We start from the raw sequence: 15,119 nt of genomic DNA, 5'->3' as shown, positions 1-15,119 counted from the left end.
CTTAACGACTTGAATGTTTACTGTTTCAGTGTTCTAACTGTTCACAAAATATTACGCGCATCTAATATTGCAGTCGCAAAATGCGTATAATAGAAGAAGAATCCAGAAAATTTGCTTCCAGATGTCTTGAGACAATAAATTTTAAAGAAATAATCATATTATTAGCTGCCTATAACTGTTGTCAGCTCTAGCCCATTTTTCTATACAGCCAGTGTTGCTTCGTTGCGTGTTGCAATCACGTGCTTGTTACAAACAAAACATTTAGCCCCGTGACTCAACTGACTTTTCTTGCTCATAAAGTACACATTTCTCGACTTTGGCAGCCTAGGTGCCTCAAGGAAGACCACGATGGTTTATTGGCCAGTTGCCTGCTTCTAAGATCCTGTGCTATGTAATGTCTGTGGGTGAAGGCATACTTCGCATCTGCCATCATGACTCTGAGTGCTGCTGCATAGCACTTCTAGGAGTATGTTTCCTACATAAGCGCAACTTTCCAAGAAAATTGGCATTGGAACAATTGCCGCTGTATCTCACTTGGTAGAGCATCGCAAGCGCAAGGCAGAAAATGTGGGTTCAGCTCCATTGTCTCTTAATGCAAATCAATATCATGACCTTTGGTTTGCTTCGTACATCTGGCCAGGTAGCCTCAACAATAATTAGTGACGTGCCTGATGGCGGCTCTTGAGCCCGGGTCTCTAGTGCAGCAGCCCAATTGCTTACCCATTAAGCTACACATGTATGCATAGATCTCCAGATCAATCACACTGGTTTCAGATGTTACGTGACACACACAGACAAGGCAACAGCGCGAAAAGACGAAGGACAAGAAGGGGAACACACACCAGCGCTGGTGTGCGTTCTCCTTCTTGTCCTTCGGCTTTTCGTGCTGATCCCCTGCAGAGTATGTGCCGAATCGCCCAAGCCGCCACGGGTTGCAGTTTATTCTCACAGAGTTTGGGATTCGCCCGTTTCAGCTCAGATGCAACATAAAGCAGGTGTCGTATCTGCTTCGGTGATGGGTTGTGCGTGCAAATGTTTTGGTTTCTCTATGTTGACGTATTGTGCTTTCTATTTCGTGTGCTGTTAGGCATTACGTCAATCACAGCTTCGATGACGTGCCGATAAAACCAATTGTATGCAGGTGCTTGATAGTGACGTGTAGCTCCTTCTCCCTCATTCTCTTTTGCATACAGCAGGTGGTGTTCCAGTTTAGCACCGTACACATGTGTGGCACATTTCCTTGCTCTTATTCTGATGATTTGTCATGTGTTGTACATAGGGGGAAAGCCAGTCAACCACGTCGGGGTTGTTAGCACCGCTGACTACAGTGCAATCTCGCTGTCTTGACACGCCATAACAGGTGACATCTGGGTGTGAGGTAGCATGTTGCTGTCCCTTGCCATCAGGCATAGCCAAAGCCGGAGGTAGAGTCCGCATACAAAGTTCCAGGTTTAAAAACACAACCAACACGCACCAATACGAGCACAAATTTAGCTCTAAGCGTGATTTATGCCAGTAATAAAGATTCACGAAAGGGGCTGGGTCAATGGCCTAGCGGAGTGAACACGAGCACCAACTAGCGTCTTCTTTGACATCCTTTGTTGGCACCTGTCTTTGTCGCTACATAGTAATTCATTAGTAAACAGTTCGCTAAGCTATTCACAACTGAGAACTCGCTCGAGCATAGAAAAACGCGACTATAGGCACCTGTGTTTCTCCTGTTTAAATCGCAGTTTTGAGGTATCAAACAAAGCACAACATAAATGATACATTGGGCGTCGCAACCCTGTAATGTGCATATTGAGTGCCTATTCGCTTCTTTTGAAGGTGCTGGAGATTTCTGGTTGGGTTGCCTTAATGTGTTAGCTCAGTGTATCTTCCTTCCAAGGGATTCAAACAGGCGCCTTAGAGCATGTTTGTTAAAGCCGCCATAGATGTGTCTTTATTGTTCATGTTACATCTGACGATAACTGAATGTTCTTGTCGCTATGATGTGATGCATGAGGACACACATAGTGCTCAATTCTGAATTATTGTTGGTATGCTTTTACAGAAATGGTTTTAGTAACACGACTGCACAGGCGCTGCAAAATGAGGCGCAGCATGTGCTTCAACTCCGGCGTGTTCATAATCACCAATGGTATCACAGTGATGCAGACCAAGTATCACAAAGAATGAATGTTGCCTCTCTTTCTTACAGGCAGCTGTGTTTCAGCTAAATCTGCTTTTCCTGTGCCCAGTGACCTCGTCGCTCAATTAGTGCTTGCCAGTTTTCGTTACACTGCAACCCACTAAAAATATGAAATCTTAAAATGTGATGCCTCAACTTCCTTCCCGTGTACTTTTGACCTTTCATTCTGCTGCAATTGAGGTGGACCGGAAACTAACGCAGAAAACAAAATAGGCATGTGTGAGTAGGAATAACTGTTCCTGGTGACCGAACTTGAGATCTTTGCCTCAAGGAAATGGGTTTTAGAGTGCCAGACCCTTTTTCGTTATCTCGTGCCTATCAGACCTGATAGACAGTAAGTAACACAAGTTGCACAAAACGGAGCACCCTTCTCTAGGGGAACTGTTTTTATAAGACGTATGCTATACAGCGCCAATTGTGCTATGAGCAGGCACTACTGCGCATACAAATTATAGCCTGTACTTTAAAATCATTTCACATCTGTTTGTGAGCTTTCCAAGCCACTTCACAACTGCAAGCTGAATCTGATGTAGCCTGTCTCAGGGTCATGACCCATATACTGGTGAATACTAAGAATGCACCCTGTGACTGAGGTTTGAGCATTTTGAGCCCACCATTTGTAAATGTTTTTATGTGCACTCAGTAGGAGACATTACTCCGATTTTCAGTGATCCTAGAAGCAACACTTATTGAGTGGCCTTATGCTACTTTTTTATATTGTCACTAATGTCCTGTAGTCACGATTACTGTTGTGTTGAGATTAAATAGCTACTTATTTGACCTAATAACATGTACAAATGGGCATTCTCCCGTCTGAAAAGTGAAATGCGTACAAATATTTCTATATTTCACTATATAAACCTTTACAGAATCAGGAACTTTTCAAGAGTCAAGTTGTTACTCAAAAGAAACTATCACTAAGTAGTGACCAGTTCCTTTTGTTTTAGGAGTAAAACAGATTGCATATATTTGATGTTGCTAACTAATTCACTTATCTAACTCTCCAATAGAATAAACATATGCATTCACATATGTTTTCAAGCAGTACTTTTCTGTGGAGCCATGTTTGTGGTAATGCAACGCAAGATAAATGCTATGTTGCATGACTCCTTGGTAATATCGTTAAATTATAGTGAGTTGTGACCAATTTTAATGTTTGGCTGCGCTTTATGAGGTTCCTGGTCGGTTCATGGAAGCTCAGGTTAGCAGGTTCCTTTTTCTTGTCATGTGAAGATACTCCATGACATTTTTCTATGACATTCTCTTTAAAACCCTAGCATCTAGCATGGTACAAGCATGTGAGTTGAGAGCAAGTGTAGATGATACAGGATAGTTTATTTCCGCCTGCCCTCTTTGTTTTATGACTGGATCCCTTGTTAAGAAGGTAATAATGAACAGATCCAAAGCTTCCTTCTTACAGGAAAGTAGGAGGTGGCTATCTCGGCGATGGTGATGATATCTCCATTTTTTGTGAGAGACAATGTGATCTACTGTTCATGCAAGCATTCCGCAAATGCTGCTCGATATTAAGCACCCAACTTCTTACGTCTAAAAAGAACACAGAAAAAAAACGTCCAGTATTCCTTTTCTACCTTTTAGCAAGCTTATTATATATCTAAGTGTTAACATACCGGTTAACATACACGTGAGGTTACAAAAAGCAATAACAATCAACAATAAACGCTTTTTGAACGGCGGAAAACATGTGAATCAGGTCATGTTATTTCGGCAACGACTTTTTGGACAAAGGAGTCTAAGCAAAGGGTGATGTAGCAACACTGTAAAGACTGAATAAGATGGACGACTGCCTCTGCAGCAGAACATTTGTGGACATTGAGCGAGCAACTTCCATGCTTTTTCACTACCTGAGCAATACTCAGAGCAGTGATGCACCATATACGTAACTTGCCTGCTGCCTCATCATGGGCTTTCTAATGTCGACTTCCGCTAATTCTACCCTCACGGGACTGACAAAATTGATCTACTGGTCCGGCGGGTGGAATTAAACAAGATGCAAAAACATGCATAACCACCGCTGATTCATTTGGCAGTATGTGCTAGAGTAACAAGCCTCTGAAACGAACGCGCACCACTTTCTATTTGTCCAAAGTGTAAAATTAAAGTAGAAATGACTTAAAACGCCGAACCAAAGTAGTAACCTAACACGTACCTGATTGTTTAGAATGGCAGCCGATTTCTTAAATGTTAACTTCGCCGCAATACAGCCACGATATACGGTAAAGCATATAAATGCGGCAAACGTGGTTTTAGTTTCAAACTCGATTGCACAGCGTAGGCACTTTTCGGCTCAATTTCCTTCGAGAACAAAAGGTGCCTGTTAGAATCGGGTAACTACCACAATTATACATTGTGACCTACCGTTACTGCCTGAAAATCTTCCTAGGGTGGATCAAAAGCAGGTGTTTCTCACAGGAGATGGCGTTTGTTTAACGCATTCACTGTCCCCTAAGCTCTGCCGAGACAGACGCTGCAACTTAAAGAAGTCGTTATTGGGGTCTGTCGAATGCCCATTTCAGGATCGAAATAATGAATGTTTGAGCCAATAGAAATGCATGGACGCCTGCCGGGACCTTCGACGAGGATCGAATTAACCGAAAAATTCAATTACCCGGAGTCGGAAAAGTGTAAGCATACTGTATACACTTTTCTGTTCAAAAAGGAGCTGCCATTTTAATATGTAGTTTTCTTCCATCAATGGGGCAATGGTGTTAAATTTATAATTTGTTCAAATCATCCATTGTTCACATTAAAAAGGACAAGTTACAAAGTAGGCATACTTTGACACTTGACGCATTTGCACATATTTGCACGAAATGTAGGGCATATTAACAGCTGTTCAGTTAACGTAAGTAGGCTGTGTTATGTGCATAGCATGTGGCTGCTTTTTGAGAATGTGGTCATTAGGTAAAATAAAGCTGCATTTGTTTCAAATAAATTGCTAAACTATTCCTTGTGTGCTTTCCTGTGCTCTCTGTTCTGATCGTGCTTTTGAAAGCGCAATGAGTTACTACAGACTGAAAGTTGGCGTGGGATGGGACTCCTACTAGGAAGGTGAGGGTGATGCTCTACGTTTCCTGAGAAGTGGCTGTGGAAAAGTTTGTAATGCAGACTCACTTTGTGCTGAATACAAAGTGCCCGAGAAGCATTGTGCTACTGAGGTCGCGGGTTCGATCCTGGCCGCGGGGGTCGCATTCCGGTGGGCGCGGAATATAAAAACGCTTGTGTAGTGTGGAGTGGACGCACATAAAAAACATCAGGTGAACAAAGTTAAGCTGGAGTTTTTATTTCTTTATATTTATTTTGTCATTTTGCCAAAGTAGAAGTTCTCGAAACCTGCTAGGCCGAGTGTTTGCTTCCATTAGAATGCAGCATACTCTATCTTTAGCGAATTAGGTCCACCTTTACTGATATACAGTTAAGTAGATCAAAGTAGATGCTGTCGAAGTGCAAGTGACTGAGTGTTTGGAGTGGGAATTCTTCGGTGATGTTCCTTAGAAAGTAGTTGTGAACTTAATGCACATAGCACCTATAGCATATGAAAACCAGCACTTTTTGAATTTTTACATACCGCAGACCTTCAGCAGGCCTTGAGCTGAAGCTGGTCGTGATCTACTAATTTCAACCATATGGCCGTTGTGATTACATTTCTTATGGTCCTACAATTTATTCCCGCTGTGTACAATCAAAATCTCTGTCAAGGACAACAGAAACTGTATGATTGGAAACTACAGAATTCTCCATCTGCGGAGGCGGCTGGCTTATTGCCACATGAGGTGCTTTGTGAGCTGGCATTCATGTTTAAATCTCAACTGCTCTGCAAGCATCCAAAGTGGGCTTTGGTATACACTCTTACCGCAAGAGAGACTTTAATGACTGTTGCCTGTGAAATATGGCACATACCCATGGCGAGGGATTGGCTAGGATGTATTCTCCATAAATACATCAAGTAGCTTCATATCACCACTAACTTGACAGTACATAATATATATATGTAATAAAATTAAATGCCAAAGTAACTAAAAACCGTACAGGTCTACTTATGACTGAGCGTCGAGTGGAAAGGCGAAAGTATTTGTGTTAACTCTGAAAAAAAAAAGAGTGCTTAAGAAGTCATCCTCCCAGTAGCAACACTATGATTATGCACAACTCAGTATTGTAAGTGACGCCCCTCGGAAATGTGAGTGTGGTATTTGCCCTGCAGCACTGCCATGAGTTCAAGTCAAGATCCGGAAGTATGTGTCGAATGTAATTGTGCTTACCGACTGTCCTTATCCGTATGTCACTAGAAAGTGCAAAGAATTAATTTCTGGATTGTCGCAACATTTCTTTTTCATTACATCTTCAAGGAATTTGTTTATTTCTTTTCCGGGTCATTGCGGACTTGCATACATTGAAATTTCGAATAGTTTGCCATTGCATAGTGAGGCTGCAGGTTTTTTTTCTTTTTTGCATTTAGCCTTACCCTTCTGGCTGGCCAAATTCTGTGGACACCAACAGTGAATCCCTCCTTTCCGTACTGTATTACAAATATTTCGCATTTCACAAATACCTGATGAAATTCAATATAATGAATTTTACAAATACCTCAATTTCGTAAGAACTGGCACACTGCATTGATTTCCAGCTGACAACTATTTTTGCTGAAAGCCTCTGCACGTTTACACAACCTCAGATAGCTTAAATCTAGGTCACATGGAATTGAAAGATATATCGGCGAAAGTAACACTGACATTTGCTATCTCGTGAATATGAGCGAAAACCTAATTGGAAAAGGTCTAATCGAAAGGAAAACTTTCACGACCGTAAGGGTGATGCGCATCGCGAGTCGTAAGCAAAAAAAAAAAGCCAGGCTAAAAAAAAAACAATAAGGCATCAAATATAATCTGTACGATGAATAGACACTTAATTCCTAGATATTTGAAGCAGGTCGTTAGTGGATATCAAGAAATGTGCAGTGGATAACAGCGAAACTTATGGTAACCGAATGACTGACAGAAGTAAGGCTCACATGAAAAGTTTTTCTTTATCTACACCGATAATGCAGCACTCATGCAATCAAATCGTCCGCTATGCGCAGCAACCGCACTCCACTGAACTCGCCATCGCAGCGACGCACCATTTGTTATTTCAGGACCACGAAAAACTAGCTATTCACCTAAGTACAGCTGCTGTTTACCTGTCGGCAAGCCATTAATTCACACATGGCGAAAGCTAATGTCACGGAGTACGAGCCCATGACTGCACAAGTCAAACTGCGCTTGCATAAATGTCGCACACGTTTGGGCCCTTTCGACAAGCACAAAAGTGCGCGAAGAGCGTCCAGCAGCCGACAACCCATGTAGGAAGGAAAAAACTACGGAGAGGCCTTACCCCCTCCCCTCCGCGCGCTAGGAGAAAAGTGTGGAGAAAGGGACGTATAGTTCCTTCGTTTATTTTGCTTTTTTTTCTTTCTTTTGCTGTAGCGGCCATGTTCTCGGGCCACAATGGCGGCTTTGTTATGGTTGTGCTCGCTCACACGCGTTGCTCCGTAGGTTTCGTACCGTGTTCTGTTGCGCTGTGTTATGTGGACCGTGCTCTCCCGAATGTTGCTGTGGCGAGATGGGATAGCAGGAACTAAAACTCGTGAAATGAACGCTCATGCAACGCTGTACGCAATGTACCGCGCCACGGCAATGGCAACGGACGAAGGAATATCCGCGTGAAATTTTGCCCTCTTCGGCGGAATCATGTTAACGTGCCATCGCAGGCCGAAACCGATGCGTTTCCGAATCTGTACCATGAACGCCTTGCAGGGCAGACATTCCTGCTTCTGACAGCGCATAGTGCATTTGCGGCACGTAGAAGGTACGTTATTTAGTAATGCATAATCCTGGTTTTATAACTTCGTGTTCAGCAACAACTTGCTTGTGTGCATATTCACGCAAATGTTGCTCAACTGTTGCTTGTCTCTCGCAGCACTGGTGACAGCACGAATTCCTTTAAGTAGAGCGCGTTTGAGGGTCATAGACACCTGCACAGGTCTACCGCAATACACATGCTGATAGAGCTTTACGTAGAATATGTACATTTTGCTGCTCTCAGTACCATGCGCCGGCCAGTCGACGCTTCATCCGGGGAGATGGAAAAGAAACGGCTGCTTTGACTTATTAAGGAACGAGTCCTCCCTACCACAGGCGTATCGTATCTGTACGCACGAGAAGCGCAGGTAGGTGAAGCTTAGCGGGTGCGCTGCAAGAGTGAGCAAGGTTCCATAGAACGTATACGTGCGAGCACATCAAACGGCTGTTCGATGGCTGCCCGTAGGTTGGGTCTACGCGCGTAGTGTTCTGCACCGGGCGTCGGCTGTCTCAAAATTTTGGTTCCGTGAAGCTTCACTAACCGTGGGAAGAAGGCACCTCAGGCCGCAGTCAATGTGTCTAAAGGCGGAGTCAGAAAGGACGTTCTGGCTCTTCGTCGGTGCGGTGCGGTAGTGATGCGAGGCCACCCGAAATTTGTTCAATAAAGCACGACGATTCCTGAAGCCACCACGAGAATACGTGTTTGTGCTCATAAACTTCGGATGGATCGCAAATGGGTCGGTGCGTCGTACGTATCTATGCATTCTTAAATGTGTAATCAGAATGCATACATTTTTTTCGTATCGCCAGACAACTAGCTCGCAAGTCCGTCTGAGAGCGCCAGGAAGTCCAAGCAGAGAAAAGCATGTAGAAGGGAGCGATAAGGGTGATCTTTCAAAACGCGCAAGAACTGGGCAGCGGCTGGTCCCTGCGGTTGATGAGAACAGTTCAGTTGGCCGGGCTGATAAGCATGTTTATGTTCATAAAAGCCGGTAAAAGCAGCGGATTCGACCGCATGACGCAATTTGTGAAGTTCATTATGAACTTCTTTCAACATGACTTCGGCAACGGTAATGCGGTGAGACATCGTGATTACATCCTTTAGTTTAAGATTGCTGCGGAGCGCACGCGTCCGAACAGCCTGATTGCGCGCAGTGTGGCCCGGTTTCCTGAAGAATGTAAACAAGAGAGGAGAACTGGCTGACCTGACGGCGGAACAACGAGACCTTCCGGCTTCACTTAGCTTCATGAAGGGTGACGTCAGGGCCCCTCCTCAGTTTTTTCTTTCCTGAGCGTTTTATTCTTCAATAAAGTTGTTCTTCTTCCTCCACGCGACAACACGACAGGAGGGCAGTGACTACGTTCGAAAGTAGCCATTTCAAAAAAGCAAAACACAAACAGTCACATCCTGCGAAAAAATTTTGTTCTTTATCAGCATCTCACGCATGCGCAGTGATTACGGAGCCCCGGGGGCGACGTTCAGGTCCACCTCGACGCGCTTCGTCGAGCTCGAACACGTCTACGCAGTAAAACCCCTCAATTTTTCAAAAGTAGCGCCATTCTTAGATCTTTCCGCCACCGCGCTCACCCTGGCCCGTCCTCCTCCACACTTCCTGTCGCCCCAGCCTCCTCCGCTCCCCCATTGGCCAATCTGTGTCACGTGGAAGCGGGCGCCGCGCTTTTGTATATTTTTTTCTTTCCAGCGCGAAGCAGGCGCCGCGCTTTTGTATATTCTTTCTTTCTAGTGCGCGCCGACCTCCATTGTTGGGCCTGCGCGACGAAAGTACGGCAGGCGGACTGACGCAGTGCGTTAGCGTAATAGAATGTGCAGGGCCGAGAACTTAATTGCGATGCCATGCTGCTGCGCCTTCGGTTGCCGCAGCAGACACAGCGAGGGCAAAAAGCTTTTCTTTGCCGTCCGGCGGGCGCAACGCAAAAAGAAGTGTGGATTGCAGGATCGGGCGGGCTGACTTCGATGAAGTGGCAAAGAACGCACGGCTTAGTGAAGTAAGGGCCACGGCTACTCACAACCTCTTATTTTGAGCCTAGTTCACGCCTTCCGCTTCGAAAAAGTGGGTGTTCATGCGCTGCGTGGTTTTTAGCGCGTTGTTTGACTTTCTTTTTTTCGAATGTGCTCTCTTTGTTTCATGTTTCAGCTGGCCTGTGACCTAAAAGCGACTTTATTCAGGGTGTGTTTTGAGCTCCACCAGAAGTTAGAACATTCTCGACGCTATTGCAAGGCTCACTATGACTTACGATGCAGTCTTTTAGCTTCGAATGTACGCCCGCATGTATTGATTTGGTTTGTGGTGATTAATGTTTTTAACGTTCCGAAGCGACTAAAGCTAGGATGGAGGTCGTAGTGGATGGCTCCGGATAACTTTATCTAGCTCGCCTGGGGATGCTTAACGTGCACTTTGATCGTAGAGTCGTACGTGGGCCGGTAAATTCCTCGTTGGCGTTTCATAATACTCGCGCGCTAGCGCTGCTTTAAAAGTTGGCGCCTCGGCGCGATTGTATTTCTTCAAAAAATTTTTTTACTGGTGTAACAACTTGTCATTATTTCGTATTACTGACGGCGCCTCCAGGGCACCAAAGCGGCAACGGGAACACCAAAGCTAGAACCAGCGCTGGAAGGGGCTCGCCGAAGCCTGTGCATGCCAAGGGGGTATAAGATCGCTGACAGCCAATTTTGTATGCGAACACTCCCTGCGACGCCTGCATTAGTGTAATGTTACGTGCTCTTCAGAGGCCTCCGTTAGCCATTACATGTGCCCTCCTGGAGCAGTACTTGTAAAAAAAAAACAATATATCGTCACGATTACCAAAGCACCCCGCAATGAAAAAACGGCCCTGTTGCCAGGCATTGCTGACCGCACACAGTCGGAATCTCTCACGCGCCGACCGAACAAAAGTGTCCTGCAGGTACGTGAATGAACCTACGAAACCACGTACACGTACTTTCACGCTGTAAACACTTGAAACTTTGGTAATTACGCGCGTGTTTGAGTACACCGCGTGCTTGCGTCGTGTTTCAGCAACACGAACTCTCAACGTCGCGCGCTTTACGCCTTAAATACGCCTTGAATAATGGTCATTTTCTCTATTTCTTCCGCAATTCCAACACGAAATTCTAAAGGCCAGTTACCGACTGACGAAGAAAGATCTCGATTGAAAAAACTGCTCCGCAGGGCTCGAACGAACTTTTCTGCAGATTTTGTCCCGTAGCGTGTTAGCCGTCGTCTGCTATGGCAGGCCCACCACCGCGGCGCCACCGTCGAGGCCGCGCCGAGCGGAGGAGGAGGGAAGCGAATGGCGCTACTTTGGGAGATTGAGGGGCTTTACTACGCAGAGGCTGGTGCTGCCATCTTGTGTTATTGTGCAAACCTAAGACGCCGTTAAAAAGGGCGGGCTTTCCAATATATTTGGTTCCTTCTATATCGTAGGCAAAGGAAGCTTCGCTTTATGATAAGTGTCCTTGTGCATAGCCTCCTGACACGGAAAGTCAAGTGACTCTGCACGCACAACTTTTTTGCAAGCTTCGTCTGGAGCTGAAGCCAAAACAGCAAAAACCTTTATTGTCGTGCGGATCGGAATGCGACCGCAACGTAATGCTTTTTTTTCTCGCTTCTTTCACATATTCTAAAGCTATTCAGAAAGCAAAAGCTGTAACGCTTTGCACAAAAACACACGACAAGGATTTTGCCAACTATTGAGAGTTTCACTCGCGCAATAACAGCAGCGAGAATGCGGCCGCAAGAAATTTTCGGTAACGGGTCTTATCAGTCTACTGCGCCGGAACACAAAGCGCGTTTTTAAGTTGTTTCACTGTACAGAAATTCTATTTCTAAGTTTCTAAATAATAGAATGCCTCAAAACTAATACATATAATTTTTTGTATATCTTACGGCAGCCTAGGCTTGTAAAGTCATCGTTATGTATAGAGGAAGAGTGTTAGAAATCTGCGGGCGTAGATTTTAATGCTCTCCTGGTACTGGATATCGCCGCCAATTACTTTTTTTGCTCGCTACATTTCGCGGGCTACATCACTGAACGATACCGGAAGCCTTCCAGGGCCTATGTTTGTAAACAGCGAAAGTGTCTATAGACCAAACACTATCCTTACGGCGTTACCCAAGAGTTCGGCAAAAAAATTATACTTTAAAAAATAGGAAGTTATAGCGATTTTATGGCTTAATGCCAATGTCCAGAATTAATTTAAGAAGCATCTAAATTTTCCACAAAACTTACTCTGCATAGTCAGAAAAAGCATATTTTACTATGCAGTTAGCATAAAAATATTGTGCTGGGTGTTCAGCGTGCGTGATAGTATGGATCACAATATTGGGTTAAAATTTAAGTGTATAAGAAGAAAAAGAATGTTATTCATTCACTCAAGGAAATAAAAGCACAGCAACAAAATATACAGAAGGAGGTCCCAAACCTCAAGGCTGCAAGGTGACCTCCTGTTCGAATTAACAAGATCAAAACAAATCAGGGTAAAGCAAAATGCGGCAAACACGTAGAATTGTTAACATGTACTAATTACAAGAAAACAAGTGAACGCGCGCTTGGCTAAGAGGAGCGCCGCGCTCGCCTAGTCAGTGCTAGTGTTCCAATATATGCTCCCTGCGGGCGCAGAGTTGCGCATAACTTTTCCGGCGCCGCTCGCACCGTTATTCGCCGAGCACTGTCACGTGGTAGAAAATTACGTCAAAGGTTCAACTGCGCCGCTGCGAAGCCAACTTTACGGGTGCGGCGCCGGACCGTCGAGCGTGCGTTGCACCGATCGGCTCCGGGTTGCAGTACGGTATTCAACCATATTAAGTTAATAAATTTATCTGGAAACCCTTAATTAATTTAAGTTAACAAATTCAACTACAGAAACCTGGAGGCTTACGAAAAGGGTTCTACTTAAATTGAGGACGACGCAACGAGCTATGGAAAGAAGAATGATAGGTGTAACGTTAAGGGATAAGAAAAGAGCAGATTGGGTAAGGGAACACACGCGAGTTAATGATATCTTCGTTGAAATCAAGAAAAAGAAATGGGCATGGGCAGGACACGTAATGAGGAGGGAAGATAACCGATGGTCATTGAGAGTTACGGAATGGATTCCAAGGGAAGGGAAGCGTAGCAGAGGGCGGCAGAAAGTTAGGTGGGTGGATGAGATTAAGAAGTTTGCAGGGACAACATGGCCACAATTAGTACATGACCGGGGTAGTTGGAGAAGTATGGAAGAGGCCTTTGCCCTGCAGTGGGCGTAACCAGGCTGATGATGATGATGATGATGATGATGATGATGATGATGATGATGATGAAGTGGTACGAAACACATCATTTTGACACTTGTATTCCAGTATGACGGGGTGCAGCGCACCAAGCTGCACAAATTGCACGGAAGGTGACAAAGCCTCTTACGCGGCGCCGTGCGGACCGGCCAGCTCCGAAAGGGACCAGTATATGCGAGGTGCGTTCCACTTGTTTACACTAAAGCAGCATTTACCTCGAGTAACATCCTGTACACGCTGAAATGCGTACGCCTGGCATGAGAGGTTGTTCACTTGTGCAATTTTGGGAGTATATGTGCAGCGCGAAACAGACACGGGACAAATAATGGACGACGCGTCTGTGTCGCGCTGTAAATATACGCCAAGAATGTTAACTTACCAACTCGTCCAATTCGCTGTGTAGCTTGTACGATTGTTCTGACTATGCGGATCTAGCAAAGTTTGTTCAAAACAGAGTAAATACTAGCAGATACAATTTGCCCGCTTCACCTTGGCTTTCCTCTATTTTCTTTCTTCTTTTTGTCGGCGTTCTGATTTTTCATGTAATGTCGATTAATGTACTGAGTTCATTGTATTTTAGTATGCGAAAACATCTTGTGCTCCCGTTCATGAGACAGCTGTGATAGCTTCAGCATTTGCCGCCCGCGATATGATGCTTGTTCAATCAGCCTTAGTCGACGTGAGGAATGTCAAATTATTTTTGTACGTTTATTAAGCGCTGTGTTATAGTAACTTAAGCGAAGTAGTATGAAGAGATAAAGAAAAATGTTTTGTCATATTACAGTCTGCAACGTGTGAAATTTTGCAAGTTTGCCATCTTATGTGATTATTGCAATAATAATAACAACCTGTTGTTACTCTTAATAACTTGTTGCCTTTCCAGTAGCTTTGAATTCTGCCCCCCAAGGCTCCAAGAACCAGCACTCATCCCATGCTGCCACCAGCCATTCATTGGTCATCCATTCCCTTGTACTAAATAAGTTTGACCTATAGAAGCTCGTGCATCTTGAATGTTTTTCCACTTGTAGATTTGCTGCTACGAAGCAGCTGTTAAGTTAAGTTAACAGCTGTTAAGCAGCTGTTAATCGTAAAAATAAGCTTTGCGTAAAATGTGCGCATGTGAACATTTGAAATGCGTTTAAAACTACGTGTCTGTACTGGATATATTGAAAACGTGCAGCAGCTGTGAACGACGGTTAGTGATGAATGGCGGTCACGGTTAACGGTCACTCACATAGCTGCAGGCTCGACAGTTCTCTTGGCCACGATTATTATTCGTCTGGTTTCGGCAGCCAAAGTGTGCACACATAATTTTCCACTGCACGTGAGTGAAGCTCTCTTTAAACACTCTTTAAAACCTTTCTTGCCTTCCGGCCTCCGCGAGAGAACTTCATATGCATATTTAAAAACATTGCACCGCTTTTTGTTGCAAGGTAATGCGCGTTTGCATGTGAATTTTTTAGCTGTTCGAGCCACGGTAGTAGTAAGGATTTTATTTCAAGGGATCAAAGGAGTCCTACTCCTATATGTACGTTCCTGCACGTGTTTGTATATGTGCGATGTGCGTGTAAATATGTACATACAAACAAAAATTTCGGGGAGTTGGCACCCCTCCGGCTACGCCAATCCTTCGAGCGTAGCCTGCATTAAGTAGTGTCAGCTTGCTCAGCGCTTGCGAACAATTGCGGCATGTAGCCCATGACCAGCAGAGAAGAAAGCAAATGGAACACCGCACAGCATTTTTCTCCTGCGCGCGCGAGGAGTTGCTTCACTGCAGAG

The 15,119-nt window shown here is 44.6% G+C and overlaps 1 protein-coding gene and 1 long non-coding RNA gene across 4 annotated transcripts in view; one reads left to right on the top strand and one right to left on the bottom strand.

Moving 5' to 3' along the window:
• LOC126531156 (cholinesterase-like) overlaps positions 1 to 15,119 on the bottom strand; it is a 47,897-nt gene that overhangs the window by 17,460 nt on the left and 15,318 nt on the right. The gene's annotated exons all lie outside the window — the stretch shown is intronic.
• Positions 14,495 to 15,119, top strand: part of LOC129385069 (uncharacterized) — a 36,168-nt gene continuing 35,543 nt past the window's right edge. For all 3 annotated transcript variants that reach the window (XR_008612612.1, XR_008612613.1, XR_008612611.1), the window contains exon 1: positions 14,495 to 14,664. This is a non-coding gene — a long non-coding RNA (uncharacterized lncRNA). The remainder of the gene's footprint in view (positions 14,665 to 15,119) is intronic.

Source organism: Dermacentor andersoni, chromosome 5 (assembly GCF_023375885.2).
Source record: "Dermacentor andersoni chromosome 5, qqDerAnde1_hic_scaffold, whole genome shotgun sequence".
NCBI lineage: Eukaryota > Metazoa > Arthropoda > Arachnida > Ixodida > Ixodidae > Dermacentor > Dermacentor andersoni.
This window is presented reverse-complemented; position numbering and strand designations above follow the sequence as displayed.